The sequence below is a fragment of the Myotis brandtii genome, unplaced genomic scaffold (genome assembly GCF_000412655.1).
Source record: "Myotis brandtii unplaced genomic scaffold, ASM41265v1 scaffold627, whole genome shotgun sequence".
NCBI lineage: Eukaryota > Metazoa > Chordata > Mammalia > Chiroptera > Vespertilionidae > Myotis > Myotis brandtii.
The window spans coordinates 767,897-787,917 of record NW_005370397.1 but is presented as its reverse complement, the minus strand read 5'-3'; the positions used below and the strand labels follow the sequence as shown (position 1 = coordinate 787,917).

Here is a 20,021-nt window from a genome sequence, read left to right as displayed (position 1 = left end):
TATGTATATATATATATACCAGAGGCCCAGTGCACGAAATTTGTGCATGGGAGGGGGGTGTCCCTCAGCCCAGCCTGCACCCTCTCCAATCTGGGACCCCTCGGGGGATACCCGACTGCCGGTTTAGGCCCAATCCCTAACCATCAGTTTCCCTCTCACAATCCAGGACTTCTGGCTCCTAACCACTCGCCTGCCTGCCTGCCTGATTGCCCCTAACCACTTCCCTGCTTGCCTGATTGACGCCTAACTGCTCCCCTGCCGGCCTGCTCCCCCCTAACTGCCCTCCCCTGCCGGCCATCTTGTGACGATGTCACACGACACCACTAGGCTTTTATTATATAGGATGTATACCTATATGTATATCTATCTATATCTCTATCTCTTATTCAGGAGACAATTTATTCACTTGGTGCTCTGGCTGGCAATGGAATCAAACTGGCAACCTTTGGGTGCATGGGATGACGCCCAACCCAATGAGCCACACCCGCCAGGGTTCCACACTAGCTTTTCCAGAAGAAGCCCAGGATAGATGACTGAGTGCCATCAGATAGCGCTTCAAAGAAACCATCCCCTGGTGAGAAGACCGCCAAGTGCTGCACCTGCACGCCCCTCCCTCTTTCGGAGATGCTGTGGATACACAGTTTTCAGTCGTGGTTCACAGCCTCTGCCTTCAGCTCGTTCTTCCTGAACTCAGCTGCCTCTCAAGTGAAGATTTTCCTGGCGGAGCAAAGGATAATATTCCACGAGCTTCTAATTAAGCTCCGGGAGCCAACACCGATAACCTCCCACCAGGCTGACTCATCACTGGCTGCCCTCGAGGTCTCTGATCGATAAAGCTTTCGGGTTGAAATGTTAGAACTTAAAGTGTGGCAGACCGTGCTCTCAGCCTGCCCACCTCCCTCTGCTCTGGGGAGGACTCCCACAAGGAAAAGAGACACCCAGAGACGGGGAAGAAGGTGGAAACTTGACAGATTATGAGTGATGTTTGAATGCTGAGAAATCACCTGGAAATTACACGTTCAGTTGCATTATTCTTTAGATGGATGAATAGAACATGATAGAATTAGCTGCCGGGGGGGGGGGGGGGGGGGCGCGGTTTGGATGGATGAGAATAGAATAAGTGTGTTTCACAATAGCTTCATCCAAGCATTGTTTTTTTATATAATAATTGGACATCTCACCTAAAACACTGGCTTTACTCTAATGATCTCCATTCTTGTTACCCCGTCAGCAATTTACTTTAAAACACAGTCCTTGGGCATAGATAGTGGGTTATATGTGTGGATTAATAATGATTTACCCTCTGGGGATAGTGAGTTAACATCTCAAGTGCCTCAGTCGGGAATTCACGCTGCAGGATGGTTCGTTAGTCAGTTAGTTAGTACTTGATGGGCCAGCTTTACGTTATCATTTAATTTCAAAATAGTGCCTCATTTCCACTGACATTTCTATCTACCAAAGGTTTGGACATTTTCTTTTTTCTTTGTCATTAATCTCTAGCTTAATTGGGTCCAAAAAACAGTCTGAATGAAGTCAGGCCTTTGACTTGTATCTTGAGCCAGCAAGCCGGTCAGCGTGGGGAACTTAGGAAAGAAATGTCTGCTTCATGTTGAGTTCCGTGGTCTGTGTCCACCACGGGGGTGAGTGAATGAATGGTGTTGCTCAGATCTTCTATGTCCTTGTTGGTTTGTTTGTCTGACTGTCCTATCAGTTCTTGAGAGCGGGGTGTTAAAGCCCCCACGATGACTATGGGTTTGTTTATTTATCCTTTTAATTCTGTCTAATTTCTGCTTCTCACGTTTGGAGCTATGCTACAAGCTATACCCAAACATAGAGTTGTTGCAACTCCCGCCTGCTTGTGGTGTGTCCGTTAGCAGAGGCTGTCAGTGTGTGGACGGAAAGGACAGCCATGTGGCTCTTCACTGTCGATGTAAGTTACAAAGTGATCTCACCAGTACATCTAGCTCCCATCTGCCAGGGGCACCCTAAGTTCTAGTTCCCATCTGACACTGGGGAACGCCCTGCTAGCTTGCTGGCACATGCTGTAACTCCGGCAGAATTTGGGGTAAGATTTCTCCTCCTTACACCACCACCTGGAAAGGTTCTGTGGGAGGAAACCTATGGCCCACTTACCTGCACGGGAGGCTGACAATCCCGACCCAAATCACTGCAAAGCACCCAGCTGGCCTAGGTCAGAGTGAAAGCATTCTTTTGTGTTTTAATTAACTTTCATTAAAAATATTTCTTTCAGTTACAGTTGGCATACGATATATTAGTTTCAGGTGTACTGCCTCGTGATTAGACTCCACATAACTGATGAAGTGCTCACCCCGATAAGCCTATGCCATCTGACACGGGCACCCCGAGTCACTGCAGCGTGACTCACAGCAGCCGGATGTGGAAGCAACCTAAGCCCCATCGAAAGACGAATGGAAGTGCCCTCTGCACCCAAGTCAACTGAAGACCTTAGTGGCCCCGGGGCCTTATTTGCTGGGTTTGCACCTTTGTTTTTCTTTTAAAACATCATGGAAACTGTTGTCATCTCGGCTCTTTCCTGGCCCGATTTAGCCCCATTTTCTTACTGTTCTTGCACACAAAGAGGAACTGGGGTTACCGGAAGGTCTCCCTAAAGCTGACAGCAGAGCACTGTATTCTAGGGACCAGGACCCTCCCTCTCCCCGTCGGAAGAAAGCTCACCCAGCTTGTGGGTATCGCCCTAAGCAAAGAGAATATTGGAATCAGACTCTGCTTTAGTGAAACACATCAAGGACCTAGAAAGGCCGCCAAGTGGCACTTCCTGGACCAGACCTGGCAGGGCTCCGCCCGTGTCCTCTGGGGGCTCCATGGGACTGCTCCCCGCCCCCTCCCTCCTGTGAACGCAGACAGCATGGGATCCTTGAACTTAAACTTGGGAGGAACTTACGAGATTTCCTGGTCCATTATCTCCATTTTATTCTCAGAGGAACTGAGGTCAAAGAAGCTTAGGCCTGGCCAGTGTGGCTCAATGGTTGAGCATCAACCTATGAACCAGGAGGTCATGGTTCAATTCCCAGGCAGGTCAACCCCCAGTGGGGGGCGTGCAGGAGGCAGCCGATCAGTGATTCTCATCATTGATGTTTCTATCTCTCCCCCTCTCCCTTCCTCTCTGAAATAATTTTTTTTTTAATTTTTGAAAGAACAAAGCAGCTTAGAATCTTAGCCAAGTTCACATAGGAGGGAAGACCTGACCCAGAACTCGGTTTGCTGGGCTTTCAATCCCGTGTGCTGTTTAGGGCTCCCTGCTTTCTGTCCCCTGTAAGGAGCCCCTGGAGGCCCGTGGCCCGTCAGGCTTGGTGACACTGCTCCGGGCTGGCTCTGCCGGCCTGACCCAAGTTAGGGCCCCACACGCTGCACCCGGCCCAGGAGTCTTAGGTCCCCTGCCCATGCAGCTGCCTTGCACGTGAGCAGAATGCCCTAGACCCGTGGTCGGCAAACTGCGGCTTAAGAGCCACATGCGGCTCTTTGGCCCCTTGAGTGTGGCTCTTCCACAAAATACCACGCGTGGGCGCACACGTACAGTGCGATTGAAACTTCGTGGCCCATGCGCAGAAGTCGGTATTTTGTGAAAGAGCCACACTCAAGGGGCCAAAGAGCCGCATGTGGCTCGCGAGCCGCAGTTTGCCGAGCTGCAGTTTGCCGACCACTGCCCTAGACAATGAAACTAGATGTTGTTACATCCAAGTAACAGGAAACAACAGCAGTCAGTGATGTGGACTGCTTGTAATTCTGAAATTGCAATATAGAGTTATTTTCTGTCCAGGAGAGAAATGTGAAAATGCTGGAACCCGCCAGACAAAGCCACTTATGTGTTAGCTTTGACCTAATGTTGAGGCCCTTCCATCTCTGGTTGGAATTCATTTCATTTTTTGGGTAATTCTAGCAGAGAAGAAATACGCTGCCTTGAAAGAAAGAATAAGCAGAATTAAATCTGTTCAGTGATTTCTCGTGGGGCCAATGCCAATCTAAGCAACGGAATGAAAGGGGAAGAATTCTTCATTACCGAAAAGATGGGCATGTGGCTGAATTTTCTGTTAAAAAAATGGAAAAATACAAGGATCTGATTGATTTGCCAATATCACAGGTACTTCAAAACACCATTTCCTTGCTCGCTTTTTATGTCTCCGGCTACAATTGGAGTGTATTTTATAAATGAGAACTCACAAAGGACTTGGGATTCTTGAGAGAAAGACTCACAGACAACACGAGAGGTACCAGAAAACCACCCTCCAATATCCCCACATATTTTCACCCTACACACCATGTCCCAAGGATTCAATGTTGAAGAAAAAAAAAAATCCAGAAGTACAATTAATGGAAAATGGGCATTGCTTTCCATGAGATGCTCATAGCAAACTGCCTACTGTTTATTCTGTCACCCGCTGACAGGCACAGCGGTTCTCAACCTGTGGGTCGAGACCCCTTTGGCGGTCGAACGACCCTTTCACAGGGGTCGCCTAAGACCATCCTGCATATCAGATATTTACATGACGATTCATAACAGTAGCAACATGACAGTGATGAAGTAGCAACGAAAATAATGTTATGGTTGGGGGTCACCACAACATGAGGAACTGTATTTAAAGGGCCAGAAGGTTGAGAACCGCTGGGCTAGAAGAACTGGTGAGGACTCCGTGATAAAGACGTGTTCGACGGAAGCCGGGTGGCATGGGGCCCGCGCATAAGTCCCCAGGGATAGAACATTCAGGCCGGGGATGGGAATGGCGACTCCGGTCCATCTTCCCTTTGTGCTGGCTCTACCCTTTGCAGATATCACAGCTCAATCGCAGCCACATTCCTGCCAAGCGCCATCTGAAGGCAGAGGCCAACCTTTGAGTGTCGCGAGCAGGAAAGCTGAAACTGATTCCTATCCCGGGGAGTGACACAATTCTCCGTCGGCAGCACGGCGGTGACAAGCACGAGGTTTGGACACAGAAAGAAGGAGGTTCACCCACAGCGCGATCGCCTAGTGAACTGTCCTGGCACATGTTTCTTATCCTCCCCGGCCCTCTGACTCTCCTTCTATAAAACTAGGTTAGTCACAGACTCTCCGTCAATATGATTTTATAAAAATTAACTAATACAACTAGTATAAAGTTCTTAGCCGCGTGCCAGGGGTGTTGGCATGCAGTGGATGTCAGCTGTTACTAGCACGGATAGAATCATGGGAACATCAGTAGCCGTGTCTGAGAGAGAGCTCTGGTGTGTGTGAAACTAAGCCACGTCCCATTAGACCTTCTGAGCAACAAGTTTGCTTTTTCCTTCTGATAACCCTGGACGTTGCCCAGCCACCACCCAGAGAGGACTCAGAAATGGAACACACGTTTTCTCGCTTTAAAAAATGAAAGCCTCCCAAACACTACAATCAAACCTTTCGAGAGGGATGCAGTCCTGTGTTTAAAATGCACTGAGTCTGGCCCGGCTGGCGTGGCTCAGTGGGTTGAGCATCGACCTATGAACCAGGAGATTGCGGTTCGATTCCCAGTTGGCCCACATGCCCGGGTTGTGGGCTCGATCCCCAGTGGGGGGCATGCAGGAGGGAGCCGATCCATGATTTGCCCTCATCATTGATGTTTCTATGTCTCTCTCCCTCTCCCTTCCTCTCTGAAATCAATAGAAATATATTTAAAACGCACTGAGTCTGTCTATCCCGGGAAGTGAGCAGCTGAGCAGATACCTGCGGGCTGTCACAAGTCATTTCAGCCTGTGTGGCTGGCCACCTCGTGGGTTTCCACCCCAGGACTTGATCGCAGATTGGATCATTTTAAAAGAAAATGAGCCATCAGATTTCCTCCCAGGAGGTATACATATCCTCCCTGCATGTGCATCACCAGTCCAACCCATGTCTATTCGTAATTGAATGCAACTGCAATTTAACAAAAGAGGCTCTCTCTCTTCTCTGCTCTTGAGGGTTGAATAGGATGCATTAGTCCTCCCTGGGCTGCGTTTCAATAAGTTTGTCCAAGAAAAAGCCTGCAATGCCGAAGGACTGCTTTATGATGGACACGCGTATGATGATCAACACACGGCCCTTCCCTGGATCCCCAGCAAGGAGGTCGAGCTGCCGGGACTAGCTGGCCCTGCCTCGCAGTGACTGGTAAGAAAGGAGGAGCTGCTTTCCTGTCCCTAAAATCCACAGGGACTCCGGGGAGCTGGAGCCCAGGGAGTCCTCCGAGATGGAGGCGAGAGGTCATTTGCAAATAAAAGAGCGTGCAGCTTGCTCAAGAGTCCTAGAGGAGCTTTCATCTTACCAGGATCTTTGCATCTTCCAACTGCACACCCAGCCCACGGCACACAGCATCTCGTCTCCCGCCTCTGTTGTTAAGGGCTCCCTCACAAAATTAACCTCCGAGAGCTCTGCCCTCTGATCTCAGTGTCTGAAATGCAAATGGAGCCCCGCTGTGGTGCCTCGGGATAATTATAATCATCATCTTACGGCTGAAACGCTTCCCTCTACTGTAAGTCTCCTTACAGCCCAGGCCCCGGCCTTCTGGCCACCAGGAGGCAGATGGAGGAGCACAGGGCCCAGCGGAGTGATGTGATCTCCAGTCCAGATCTGACCCCAATCATGGGCCCACCAGGAGGCGCCAGGGCCTCCCAGGCTAATGAGGGAATCACTCCCAGGAGCCTGTTCCTCCAGGAACCGGGCTGTGGGGTCCTGCTCAGCCCAAGATGTGACAGATGCCACCGCCAGTCCCTCCCCCCTCGCATTCTCTGGTGCACGCCCACCCTGCGAGGACCAGTGTCTATTCGGTGTTTTCAGGGAGTGCATCCACTACTGGGATCTGCTGGCAAAACTATGGTCCAACATCAGGCGGGTGTGAAGCCTTTTGCTCCTTTTGATCACGTGCCCTGGGGGCCTTTTCAAGCTACGTGAGCCCAACAGTTGCCAGCAAAGCAATGGAGAGAGAAGGCGCTGCACCCATGGAACCTTCTCATGCTCTGAGGACACAAAGCAGATGTCCAACCAAAAACTGTGGGTCTGAGAAGAGGGCTCAGGTCTCGGGACAGCCAGCCACCTTTCCTTTAACTCTTCCCCTGTGCCAAGGAGAGAGGCATGGGGCCCATAAAAGTGTGGGGAGGGGACACGCTTGCAGCTATAAGATGAATGAGGCCTTAGCATGGTGACCAGAGATGATAATACTCTATTGTATAATTGAAATTTGCTTAGAGAGTAGGACTTAAATGTTCTCTCTCTCTCTCTCTCTCACACACACACACACACACACACACACACACAAGAAATATGTGAGGTCGTGGATGTGATGATTAACCAGATGGGAATCCTTTCACAATGTATCAGTATTTCAAATCATCGCAATGTTCACTTTAAGTATCTTACAATTTGTCAATTATACCTCAATAAAGCTGGGGGGAAATAAACAATTTGAAACAAACAAACAAAAGGAAGGTGAGGGAAGGTCGCCCCCAGCCCCCTGTGCACCGTGCAGAGCAGCTCACAGCTTTTGCTCATCAGCTTGTCCAGGCCCTGTTCTAGGTTTAATACTGCACTGTCACCATCTTGCGATTTTTAGTAATTTTTGAGCAAGAGGCCCGCTTTTGCCCTGGGCCCCGCAAATTATAAAGTCCCGGCAGTGGTGCACTCTTAGCTATGTATGAGCCTCCCATCTGTTTAAACCTGTTCACCTTAAGAGCTCAAATTCAGGAGTTCAAGGCCATTTCAGCAATGTAGGGCATGATTGTATGTACAAGGACACATGCAAAGACATGGCCCTGCTGAAATGCTTCAAGGGACTCTCAACACACAGGGTCTCTGTGTTCCGCAATTACAGGTTCATTTCACATGTACATGGAGCCACGAGGGTTGACAGTGGGGAGCCAGCACCATGACACAAAGCCAGCCTCAGGCCTGGGCCTTACGCATTGGGACAGCAGGTGCTGTGGACAGGGACGTGACTCTCATAGAGTTTGGTCGTCTTCCTGCGCCTGTGTGACCTTGAGCAGGCCACCTATGAACGCTGAAGTTTCATTGCCTCAGCTGTAAAGCAATGATCTCTGTATTGCTGAGCCATGGTGAGCATTAAATGAGATACTACAAAGGAAATTATGTATTTCAAAGTTCTGTATGAAAACCATTTGTGTAGTACTACATGTGATGTTCTTTTCTCCTTTTCCCCTTGAATTGCCTGCTCAATCTTATACTTTGCCGAAACCTCTTTCTTGGAAATGATTTATCCAACTGACAAACGCTTTTCTTCCTTCTGTTGCTCCAAGTATGACCCTCATTAAAAAAAAGAAGAAGAAAGAGGAGGAGGAGGAAGAGGAGGAGGAGGAGGAGGAGAATCAAAAAGGAAGGAATGTTTTTCTGGAGTTTCTCAATGATTTTTAAGAAATGCTCAGTGGAGCAGTGTTAGCCCACAGGGAGAGGCTAAAACAGGAATGGGTTACAACGGAGCCTTAAGAAATGTGCACTTAAATTAGAACCAACATTGCTTGGCTTTGCCAGCATTAACCCTTGAGAAAGCGAGCACACTCCTATTTTTAATCAGGGTGCGCGGGTTCCTCCCAAGCCTTTAGGAAGGGTCAAGCCTGAGAAAATGCCAGCAGCTTTAGGATAACAGCTGGGAGGAGGGTGCTAAAAAAATAACGCTCCCATTTAACCGGAACACAAAATGACCGCTGACCAAGATGCAGGGCGATAGGGGACTTTACCTCTTTCCTTCACTTACTGATTCACCACATGAGGGAGATATGTCAGCGTCACTCGTGGGAAGGGTCACTGTGTGCCAGGGACAGCCTCGCCCGAAGGACTGTGCCCACGGAGAAGGGCTCCACTGGGCACCGGTTCACAGGGCACTGCAGAGCAGCATTTTTTAAAAATATATTTTATTGATTTTTTACAGAGAGGGAGGGAGAGGGATAGAGAGTTAGAGAAACATCGATGAGAGAGAAACATCGATCAGCCGCCTCCTGCACACTCCCCACCAGGGATGTGCCCGCAACCAAGGCACACGCCCCTGAATGGAATCGAACCCAGGACCCTTGAGTCCTCAGGCTGATGCTCCACCCACTGAGCCAAACCGGTTAGGGCCAGAGCAGCATTTTTTTAAAAAAATATTTTTAACTATGGTAAATAGATATATAACATAAAAACTGCCACTTTCACCCTTTCTAGGTGTACGTTTCAGTGGCATTAAGTACAGTCACACTGTTGGGCAACCATCAGCACTATCCACTCCAGAACTTTCTTCTTCCCCAACTGAGCCTGTGCCCATTAAACTAACTCCCGTCTCTTCCCCCAATAACGACGGCGAGGCCTCCGTCTCTATGAACTTGCCCCCTCTGGGTTCCTCAGAGACGTGGCAGGGCACTATCTTCCTTCTGTGACTGCACGTGTCACTCCGCACAATGTCTGCACGGCTCCCCATGTTGGGGCGTGTGTCAGAACTTCATTCCTTTTCACGGGCAATTCCTGGGGAAAACCACATTTGGTTTATCCAGGCATCTGTTGGTGGACACTTGGCCAGTGTTATTTTTATTTCTCAGTTTCCTTTGGGAAAACAGACTTAAATACTCAGGAGTCTGCTTATATTTTGTCATCCCCCTTAACCCAGAGAGGAAAAGCCCCTCTCAGGGCCTGGTCACAGGCCCTCGCACTCCAGGGTGGCCCCAAAACGTGTGCCCGCTTCCACAGCTGGCAGCTCAGTTTTGAAAATGGAATGTCTTTTAATCAACGCGGCCTTTATCATTATTCAAAGGCTGTGTATACAGTTTCGGGGACACCCTATATACTGTGTTAAAGACACACACAAAAAGTTCCAAACTGCTCGAACGATCTCCAACTCCGTGATTTGGAACAAAATCCAAACTCCGGTCTTTGAACGATGCTCTAATACCTGTTTCATGGCGCTACACAATTTCCATCAGTCTCGTCTGTGAGCCAATATTCCAGAAGCGCATCCCAGCTACTACGTGGAGTAGCAGAGACTGGTCAGTTAACATGCATCAGAGAAGCTACCGTGTCCGGTTACAGGGCGAGCGGTGCATCTGCCCGCTGACCTGGTGACGGCGACGGGCAGCACCCTCCACACACCGTCCGTGGGCCCCGCGGGAACAGGGCTCCGGTGACTGCGTCAGGTGCGCGCAGCTCATCTGCACGTGTGAGATCAGAGATGCAGAAGGGGGGACAGCTCCTCAGCGCCTTCTCTAGCAGGCGAGATGCAGAATACCGGCCAGAGCGAGTAAAAAGATAACCCCCGATGACTGGCACTTGATCATGGAGGGAAGGCAGCCAGGGGAGAGGTAAAGGGAAAGAGAAAAGATATGAAGGTGAACACCCCTGGAGTGGAAGCAGAAATAAAACCAGGAGAAGTAAAAAGCGCCCTGGTATCAGGTTACCGTGACCAAACACCGTTATTATAGCGAAGAGCTCCAGTTCAAGAAGAGGCATCAGAATGAAGAAAAGACATAAGGAAAATACAAAGGCAGACGAAGAAATCTGACTTACAGGTTTTTATATCAACATGTGACTAATATGTTACTGAGAGCTGAAAAGAAAGAGAAAAACATTTGATAGACTAAGAGAGAAAGAACTATCCTGACTCAATCCCAAGCAGTTGCTCTGAGTAATCAGAATGTGGGGTTTCCACAGGAACCCTGACGAAATTAGCAAGACGAATGTTCCAGAACTGGGATCTACCTTCTCCTTTTCAACCTTCTGATCCAGCCACCGCACCCGCCGGTCCTCGTGGGAACTCGCAGCTCTGTGCCCACCTGGGCGGGTACCTGAGGCAACGTGTGCGGGCAGACTTGCTCCAAGTCCTCCCAAATCAGTGGGTGAAATTCCTCCTTAAGGATTTATAACTTTTTAAAAACTACACTTTTATTGACTTCAGAGAGAAAGGGAGAGGGAGAGAGATAGAAACATCAATGATGAGAGAGAATCACTGATGGGCTGCCTCCTGCAGGCCCTCCACTGGGGATAGAGACCACAACCCAGGCATGCGCCCTTGACCGGAATCGAATCTGGGACCCTGTAGTCTGCAGGCCAACGCTCCATCCACTGAGCCAAACCAGCTAGGTCTCCTTAAGGATTTAAACGTAATTCCTGCACTTCCCCTGCTGCCTGAAGCCAGGTCATGTAGCTGAGGTGACCTGAGGCTGGGCGGAGCCAGAGCTGGGCGGAGCCAGGGCTGGCAGAGGCTGCAGTTCAGGCTGGGGCCCTGGGGTCATGCAGACCTGCATTTCCACCCCAACAGATGACCTTGGACTACTCTCCTGGCCTCTGGAAACTTCATTCCCTCACCTATAAGGGGACACTAGAACCCGTGGGGACTGGGAGACACGATGGCTCGGCACCCGCTGGGGCAGTGCACGTGCTGTATGTGTAACTGTTGTTTTTCTTATGATCAGATCTGTGACAGCCTCACGCCACCAGGCTCTTGGATTCCACATGAAACCTCAGACCCCGGCCCATGAGACCCCTGAGGTCTGGAGGGGACAGAACAGGAAATGCCCAGAAGCGCTGACTGGCACCCACTTCCCTGCCTTCCAAGTGAAGCTGTGCCCAGGAGTGCCAGCCGGCACCACCGAGGTGCCGCTCACACCCAAAGGGGAGGCTTTCTCCTATGGCGTGGACGCTCCTAAGTGATGATCTAGGCGCTTCTTACCACGACACCTCACACACGCCCGTGCTCCAAGCCCCCAGCGTCAGAGACACTGGTGCGTTCACTAGTCCCTTAGAACCGGGCACTCACGCGCCCGCTTCCTGGATCCACATGTGCCCTTGGGGGAGCCGTTCACTGGTGGGAGCACTGGTGGGAGCACTGCTGGTAATCATACCCGCGAGGAGGCTCCAGAGGCATGGGACGTTGCTGCCCTAGCCGGTTTGGCTCAGTGGATAGAGCATTAGCCTGCGGACTGAAGGGTCCCAGGTTCGATTCTGGTCAAGGGCACATGCCCAGGTTGCAGGCTCGATCCCCAGAAGGGGGCAGCCAATCAGTGATTCTCTTTCATCATTGATGTTTCTATCTCTCCCTCTCCCTTCCTCTCTGAAATCAATAAAAATATTTTTTTAAAGAGGGATGAGATGGTAATTAAGGCTCCACAGTCCATCAGTGAAGTGAGTCCCATGGCCCCTGCCCACCCATCCCACCCGGAGGTGTTCTCTCTTCTCCACCCACAGGAGACGGGGCGGGTGGCGTACACAGCGCGGAAAGCAGGTGCCCTCGGGCAGTTTCTTCCCGGCGCTGGCGAGCCGGCTAATGATGTTTACATTCCGCCTCTGGATTCGTGTGCAGAACAGTGTGGACTCTGAACACACAGCTCCCAGGGAGACATCCAGTCTGATGTTGGCGACAGAGGGTCACTCACGGGAAGCCCTGACCTACAAATAAACGTCTCTCCCGCTGAATGGCCCCTTCACTTCTCCGCCGTGGCTCACACCGACTCCTCCACCCACACGACCGCCCCCTCGTCCTTTCCCTTGCTTCGCTCTGGGCCTCGTTAGCGAGGACAGGAAAGTGCCCGGGGCCCGAGGGGGTGCCGAGTGGTGGATGCTGCTGTGTCGCTGACGAGAGAGAGGATGGTGACACGGTGACACGCTGTCGCACGCCGCAGAGTCCGCTCGGGGTGGCGAGGACGTGGACCAGGGTCTGCGGGTGAAACCCCAGCCTCGGGCCCCAGGGGCTTCTGGGAGGTAAACAAGGCTGGTGCTCGGCAATGCCAGCTCTTGCCTTCATCGCGCCCGATGCTGCCAGCACGTGGCCACATCTGTCCTCGCGTGATGGAAAAGGAAGCCTCTTCCTTGTTTCGTGTTGAGTGGACAGGGGGTCTGACACTCCAGGGAAAGAAAGAATCTCTTCAAACATTAGCTCCATGTGGGAGATCCAAGATCTGAGAGCTGGGACGAGTGTGGCATCTCTGTCTACAGCAAGCACGTCAAACCCGCGGCCCGCGGGCCACATGCCTCACTTATTTGGCCCGTGTTAGCCTTTGAGTTTGACATGCTCGCTCTGCAGCGCGGACCAGGGCGCTACGTGATGCTGGAGTCCAGAGTTTGCCTGTGTACTGCGGGTCCTCTCCCACCAGCTCCCCCGCCCCGGGAGCAGTGCAAACAGAAAGCTGGGAGGTGCGCTGTCCCTACTTCCAGGGGAGCATCAGAATGGCCAGGATCCCACCGTTCTCCGGACAGACTGACTGAAAAGGGGGAACAGGACCCACACCGGTCCTGCCCAGCTGAGCGGTGGCTGCGGGCCTTCCCTGCGCCCAGGCCTGGTGAGAGGGTTTGCCCGTTACCGCTGATGGGGAACCCTTCACAGTCAGAAAAGTAATGGCCCACCGCCGGTCCTAAGAGACACCACTGACAGGTGACATTTTAAAGAAGGAAATGCATGCGCAGGGCCCGGCCAGCCCCATGCCTGGCACGTGACAAGCACTTCTCGTGTGGTAGTTGCTGCCCAATCTGACACGTAACATAACTCTGGGAAGACACTGGAGAGGGACTAAGAGGAGAAGGTCTGAATCAATGTGCTCCCCCCGGTAAACTGCTGTGTGGATCTGTCTTCTCTTTTTCTATAAAGTGAGATTAGACCAGGTGACCTCTGTCTGTTTTACTGAGAACATTTCCTGATTCCAAGCCAAGTCCCTCTCCATCACCATTCCGACCCCCACCCCTCCTCTACCTCCCCCACACCATCCCATCGTTAGCTTCTGAGACATGCCAACCGAGACCCATGGAATTCATCAGCTGGCAGAGCTGAGAGGTCCTGGCCCACGGGAGTCGCCCTGGTTGTGCCCCCGACTGGTGGTCACCCCGCTGACACATGTTATGCCAACAGGGTGGTGGGTGCAAGGAAGTTCTATTTAAATGCAGATTTATCCATTTGTAACCCTTACCCGAGAATCCCAGTTCTGTCTAGGGCAGTGATGGCGAACCTTTTGAGCTCGGCGTGTCAGCATTTTGAAAAACCCTAACTTAACTCTGGTGCCGTGTCACATATAGAAATTTTTTGATATTTGCAACCATAGTAAAACAAAGACTTATATTTTTGATATTTATTTTATATATTTAAATGCCATTTAACAAAGAAAAATCAACCAAAAAAATGAGTTCGCGTGTCACCTCTGACACGCGTGTCATAGGTTCGCCATCACTGCTCTAGAGCAACATACAAGTCTGTGCCCGTTCAAATATCTGACGATAACTCCCACTCCTCCTCCCTCCCCTCTCCTGGCTCCACCCCTCGGGTCTACAGTTGCTCCTCCCCTCGGGTCTACAGTTGCTCCTCCCTGACACGCTTCTGGGCCAGTCAGCATCCCAAGTGCCTCTTCCGAATGAACTTGATGCCGTGGTACAGCGCTCAATCATCTAACAACGTCAAGGGCTGCTCTTCACCGTCCTCCGCCCTCCAATGAGTCAAGTTACTAGTAGGTAAGGTTTCCGCCCACTTTTTACAAACATCTCAGCTGAACAGCCATTCCTGCGCCTTCTCATACCCACCACAAAGCAAGGCGCACGTAAGAGGACAGAAAAACAACCCCAACGTGGACAGCAGAGCTGGAAGGAGAGACCTCACCCAACAGGGATGCCATGGCCCCAGGCGTTTCCGATGACTCTGTACATGTACCCCGGGTGCCTGCACACATAAACGTGCACATATGTAACGTAGCTCAACCACGTTACACATGTGTTTCTGGAGAAGCTTATCTGTGATGTGTGTTTTCAGTTATGACATGAGCTCATTGTTAGAACTCAATAAACAGAAAATATTACCATTCTCTCCGCGTTTATGTTATTTTGTCCTTAAGATAAATGGGAACCTTGGTGACCCTGCTCAGTTTCATGGTTTTAAACACCGTCTCTATGCCAATGAGCCCAAATTTATATCCCCAGCCCAGACTGCTTCCTGCGCGCCAGACTCATTTGTCTAACCGCCCGCGAGACAGCGCCTCTTGGATGTCGGGGGCAGTTCAACGCCGCATTTCCAACCGGACTCCCATCTTCCTCCTTCCCATGCCTTTTCTGTCTCACTAATAGCGGCTTCATCCTTCCTGTCGCTCCAGCCCAAATCTTTGGGTTTATTTTTATATTCTCACTTTCTCTCCCGCTGGCTACCTCCCAAGTATCTCCAGAAGCTGAAGAGGAACAAAATGTAACTGGAAATTCTTGAGCCAGTTATCAAATCAAACATATATATTTCTGAGCGAGAAAGAGGGGGAGGAGAGGGAGAGAGAGAAAATATGAAACTGTGCCGGGGAATCCAGAAGGAAATGAGCATCTGAAAGTTACATAGAGATTATTTAAAACTAGGGGCCCAGTAAACGAAATTCGTGCACAGGTAGAGTCCCTACGCCTGGCTGGCAATCAGGGCTGATCAGGTTCCCCACCTCCCCGCCTCCCCGCCTCCTCCTTCCCTCGCTCCCTCAGCGTCCCACGTTCCTCCTTCCCTCACTCTCTCAGCCCGTCATGTTCCGTGCCACCCCCTGGTGGTCAGCACACATCGTAGCGAGCAATCAAACTCCCAGTCTCCCGGTCAAACTCCCAAGGGGACACTTTGCATATTAGCCTTTTATATACATAGATTGTGCACCAATAGTCAGGGAATTTCAAACACACCAGGAAGGCCTCTCGTCCTTCAGGAGGTCAGACAAGGACTGTGGAGTGCTCCAGACCACAGCATTCTTCAGGCGTGAACTGCTTGGCTGCCCTTGCCAATCCTCCCCCCACCCTGCCCATGACTCGAATCCATTGCTTTCTGTGCACGTCCGCCTGATCCAGATCCTCAGTAACTGCAGCCTCGACCATTGCAACAGCCTGTTCACCCCCTTCCACCCAATTCATTAGCAACGCGGGTTCTGTGCTCACAGTCCCTCAGGGAGCACCCCACCAGCCACAGCCACTAAGCCTGGTATCAGCCGCCCTCCAGTCACACTCACCCCCCAACACAGCGCCCTGGGCGGAGAGTCCCAAACTCTGAGTAATCAGAATGCGTGCCCTGGAGCATTTGCTCATCCGAATCCTCTTGGTTCTTTAAAGACCTAAGTCGAACCCCATTTCTTCCCTATGACTCCCCACTCCAATCCACCGTGACCTCCAGTTCCTCTGACCCCAGGGAATTCCCTTCTGGTTCTACTCAACGGGCCTATATCCCTCCACTACCTTTTGCATCCGTTTCCCTGTGCACCTTTAAGACGTTCCAATGAGAATTTGGGTCCCTAAAGACGGGGACTGGATTGCATCCCCCTCACGGAGCGCAGCACAGCGCCGCACACACCATAGGTGGGCGGTAAAAAGGATTCAATGTTTAAGGCAACTGGGTTTGGGATGCGTTGCATTAGGGCTCTAGGTTGTCCTTTCGTTAAACACGGCAGCAACAATGCCACTCAATCACGGATACGTGGGAGTACACGTTTTTACAAGTCTGTGTGGCAGTTTTGAAAGATTTGACTAATACAAAAGTCACTTGAAAAAGTCACTTCACTGTGCCTCACCTCACGGTAACCACAAAAAACATGGTTTAATTCTGGAGTAAAAGATAACCCTGATTAAGCCATGATCGCTTTTGCTACAGGTAGGGAAGGTTAAAATACATCTGAATATTAATAATACACCCGAAATGCCTGAGGACTCTGCCAATCAATACGGCTACCACCCCCTTAATGGATTACCCCCCCCCCTTAATGGATACCACAAAAGAAAAATGAAACACACACACACACACACAAATGAAGAGAAAAGTGAACCACAAATCCCCACATTAAAGCCAAGTTAAGGGCTTGATTTTAATTGAGATAAGAAGCCAGACAATGCCAAGTGAAGGCCGGTCACCCCTTCCCGACATTCTCCCGGAGTGACCTAGTGTGTCTGTCGCCACGGCTCAGAAGCACAGCCGACAAACGAAGGCAGCGTTTCCACATGACAAGCAGGTGCTGGTGCTGGACGGGGGGCCACGCTGGTGGGGGAGGAGGCAGGTCGCTGCAGTGGCAGCCGGAGTCTCTTCTTTATACCCCAGGCGGCAACGACTCTCCCAGCATAGACCCTTCTCCTTTTTTAAAAAAAATAAATTTTTATTTATTTCAGAGAGGACGGGAAAAGGAGAGATAGAAATATCAATGATGAGAGAGAATCACCGATCGGCTGCCTCCTGCACGCCCCAAACCAGGGATCGATTCCCGGTCAGGGCACACAGCTTTTGCTACAGGTAGGGAAAGTTAAAATACATCCAAATATTAATAATACACCCGAAATGCCTGTGGACTCTGCCAATCAATTCGGCTACCACCCCCCTAATGGATACCCCCAAAGAAAAATGAACCACACACACACACAAAAAAAAAAAAATGAAGAGAAAAGTGAACCACAAAATCCCCACATTAAAGCCAAGCATGTGCCCTGACTGGGAATCGCACCATGACCTCCTGGTTCATAGGTCGATGCTCAACCACTGAGCCATTCTGGCCAGGCGACACCCTTCTCTTTCTACCCCAGCTGAGGTTACAAAACAAACCAACACACACACATGTATTTAGTGTGTTTGGACATAGTGTGTGTGTGTAATATACTTTAAAACATATATATTTTTTAAATAACTACTCTAGCAAGCAGCCTCACTTGCTGAATCAGTAATATCTCCCCTGCAAGAACCCTTAATCCAACAGTCTAGATGCAAACTGTTTCAAGAGCACAGCTCACAGAAACGAACCAAACCAAACCACAGGGTGTAACTGAGCTGTTATCAGCCGGCTCGAATGCCAGACTTCATAACCTTTTAATAAAGAAAAACGTCACTCAACTCAGTAACAAGGGCGCCTCCCCTCCCCCCCCCCAACCTCTCTTTCTCTCCTTCTCTAAGGTAGAAGAATTCCAAAAAATAACTTTTTTTAAAGAGGTTCTTCATTTTAATTAGGTTTGCCATGAAAAGCAATAACCTTAACTAATCACTTACAGTCCTCCTCCGCCCAACCCCACTTCTCTTCGTATGAATATCGCACAGGAACCCAAAGGCCTTCCTCCCCACGATCCTCCCCACTCCCACTATGGGAAGAAATGTGACTACATGGACTCAGCCTCCTCCATGCAGCATGAAACAGGATGAATAAAAATATTTTTATGAAGAGTTGTGCTGTGGTGGGGGGAGTCAGGGGCAGAGAGAGAGGCAAAGACTGGCTCTCTTAGAGATCAGAATTTGTCCAAGCGGCCCAGAGCCCACAGTTCACCCAGAATGGGGGCATGTCTAAGTGGACAGGGGCTGGGGTGGGCTAGGCCAGTGGTCGGCAAACTTCGGCTCTCGAGCCACATGCGGCTCTCTGGCCCCTTGAGTGTGGCTCTTCCACAAAATACCGACTTCTGCGCATGGGCCACGAAGTTTCAATCGCACTGTACATGCGAGCCCGCACGTGGTATTTTGTGGAAGAGCCACACTCAAAGGGCCAAAGAGCCGCATGTGGCTCGCGAGCCGCGGTTTGCCGACCACAGGGCTAGGCTGAAAGTTTTCCTCATGTGTGAGGATAGGACAGCTACAAATCCATTCTCCTTCCTTTCCCCATATCTCCCTGGCTCTCAGGTAGAAGGGTAGAGGTCTCCTGGGCAGGGAACAGAGTCACAATTCTCTCAAGGTTTCATCTGTGGTTCCAAGCTTGGCGCAGGCACTGAGTGGGCATAACCCTTGGTGCCACCTGACCCCTTCCCCTAGCTCAGGGCTTTTCTCTGCCTGTGAGCACCAGGGCCTGCAGGATGTCTGACAGTGAGACAATGCCCTTGACCACTTCATTCTCCTCCACCAGTACAAGTCGGTGAACTCCTGCTTCCACCGGCCTGTTGATGATGGTCTCCAGAGTTTCATGCAGGTGGCACTTTAGGACACCCTCAGAGTAATGTGATCGATGCTGGAGGGCTTTGGTCAGACACATCTAGGTTGCTGAGGTCTTTTCTGCTGCCAGATTGATAACATCAAACTTGGAGTCGATGTCCACCACACGCCCTTTCTCATCCACCACAGGCAGGGCCGGGACTCGGTGCTGCACAAAAATGCCCAGAGCCACGTAGACGGGGGTGGTAGTGCAGACCATAGCAATGTTGGCATAGGTGCCAGTCTGTAGCTCTTCCAGAGACTCAGACATGAACTCTGGCTTGGGGAACTCGGTGATAAATAATTTGAGGAACTTGAGGATGCGCTTGTGGGTGAGGATGTACAAGGTGTTGCCTGATTCTGGGTCAATAACTGGCAGCCTATGAATCTTGTTCCGGATTCATGAAGAGACAGCATCAAACCAGCTGGCATTAGGAGAAATGCAGACATGTGGTTTAAGGAGTCCTGTAAGTATACCTCTCGCCAAGTTTCCATCTTGTGTTCTTCCAGCTCCTAGATTTGTTCCAAGGCTGATTTGTAGTAGCGGTGCAGAATATTGATGGAATCAGTGATGTCAGCATGCCCACAAAACTTCGCTTCTTACTAGCCCTCAAAGGGGCAGCTCGTACACCATAAAGCTTTTTTCACCTGCAGGGAAGTGTCAACCACAACCAATTTGGAGCTTGTGGGAATCAGGTCACAGCAGCGATGAGACTTCATGAAGGAAGTAGACACACTATTGCTGAATTCTGGGGTCTCTGAGGATCCTCATCTTCCAGAGGAGGATGGGGAGTTACCTGAAGAAATGACCGTCTCCATTGCTGGGGGCGCCCGCTGGCTGCGTTCACTTTAGAAGCTCGCTGGGGAAGGGGCCCAAACAATAACTTTCTAAGCCCGGTTCCCTCTTTTGGCAAATAGCTCCCTTCTTTCCAGCAAAAGCCTCATTATTTTCTTATTCTTTTCTCCAACCTCCTCATATTTTCATAAAAATGGCACATGACGCACGGGACGTTTTGCAGTGAGGACTCCTCTCGGGAAAATGTCATGCCACCGCCCTGCTCCTTAGATGCGATATCGGGGCCCTCTTAGCACACAATTTTGGGTGCTTGTCTTCTGGATACGGATGCCACAACCCTGTCCAGTAAGAAACACCCTGTGCTGTGTTCACATACACAG

General features: G+C 50.6%; 1 protein-coding gene and 1 pseudogene across 1 annotated transcript in view; both read right to left on the bottom strand.

Moving 5' to 3' along the window:
* Positions 1 to 20,021, bottom strand: part of KIF26B (kinesin family member 26B) — a 236,260-nt gene that overhangs the window by 147,828 nt on the left and 68,411 nt on the right. The window lies entirely within an intron of this gene.
* LOC102263677 lies at positions 18,479 to 19,702 on the bottom strand (annotated as a pseudogene).